At 37.6% G+C, this 1,262-nt stretch overlaps 1 protein-coding gene across 1 annotated transcript in view; it reads right to left on the bottom strand.

Moving 5' to 3' along the window:
- The window catches only part of LOC107081805 (uncharacterized protein CXorf23-like), a 12,565-nt gene that overhangs the window by 2,780 nt on the left and 8,523 nt on the right, over positions 1-1,262 (bottom strand). The gene's annotated exons all lie outside the window — the stretch shown is intronic.

The raw sequence follows: 1,262 nt of genomic DNA, 5'->3' as shown, positions 1-1,262 counted from the left end.
CATCTGGGGCTTTGGGTCTCCCGGTGCTGGACTCAGTACTCTGGGGGGGGGGCGCCTCTTCGGCTCTCCACAACCACTATTGAGCATTTTCTCTATAGATAAACTTTACATGCACAAGTGCACCCTCACAAACTGCTGTAATCATTTATATTGTTTCCTTTTATTCAAATATGATGTGAATGTTTCCTTGTATTATCATTAAAACATTTTCTCTGCTTCCTTTGAATATTTCCACATTTTAGTTAGAATATTCGTTCAGTTTAGGTCTGGATTGCCATGGGATTACAAGGAATTTACGTGGGTTCTCTCTGTATTTTTTATACCAAACCCCTATGAATTTAAATCTACTTTGACACCTGAGCATCAGTAACCAAGAGGTAAATTGAAGAAATAAAGCCAAAATTCCCAGAGTAGAAAGAAGAATGTTTTTGTTCTTTGCTTTGCAATAAAGATTTTATTGATCTGTGTGTAATGCATGATTCATAGTAGATCAGGAAGTGTTTTTTTTGGATGGAAACCATATATGTCTAAAACCATTCCTTTATTGAACATTTTGTTATTGGCTGTCTGCTATAATAGCCAATATGTTGTGTTGAACTAGCTCTGCTATTTTCAAAACTTATGTGAGACACCTTTTTAAAAAGTACGGTATTTATTCATAATTTTTTTAATGATAGAAATCAGTTTTCTGCCCAACAGCAATGATGAACTGCATGGCAGCATTCTATACCCAGCAACTGTAGTATCTAGCTAGGCAAGGGCTGTCAGTCTGGTAAAGAATCTGTATATTGTAAAAGTTAACTGTTTTTATGAAATGCAACATAAAAGGACTAAAACTATCACATATAGTATTGACAAAAATGCGACTAAAACTAATGATAGTTTTCTTCCTGAAGACTGAGACTAAGACTTAATCTAAGATGGCTGTCAAAAACAACACCGGGGGAGAGAGAACAAACTTCTTGTTACATCTGGTGTATATATATATGGATTACTTTAGAAACAGAATGTAAAACATGGTGGTGGGAGGGTGATGGTGTGGGACTGCTTGGACATGGATGGCTGGCTCTCCAATACAAGACCCTGAATGTCTGGCCATGTACGTGCACCCCCGATAGGCTACAAGAAAGTTCTAAAATAATGGTTTGGGATTGGCCTAGTCAAAGGTCAGGAGTGGGTTGACCTTTTAGAGGCTAACACACCAACCTTTTTGACCATGCTATAAAATGATACCAGAGAGTGTGGACCAAAATTCCTCCACA

This window comes from Cyprinodon variegatus, unplaced genomic scaffold, assembly GCF_000732505.1.
Source record: "Cyprinodon variegatus isolate N-32 unplaced genomic scaffold, C_variegatus-1.0 Scaffold41, whole genome shotgun sequence".
NCBI classification, from domain to species: Eukaryota; Metazoa; Chordata; class Actinopteri; order Cyprinodontiformes; family Cyprinodontidae; genus Cyprinodon; species Cyprinodon variegatus.
This window is presented reverse-complemented; position numbering and strand designations above follow the sequence as displayed.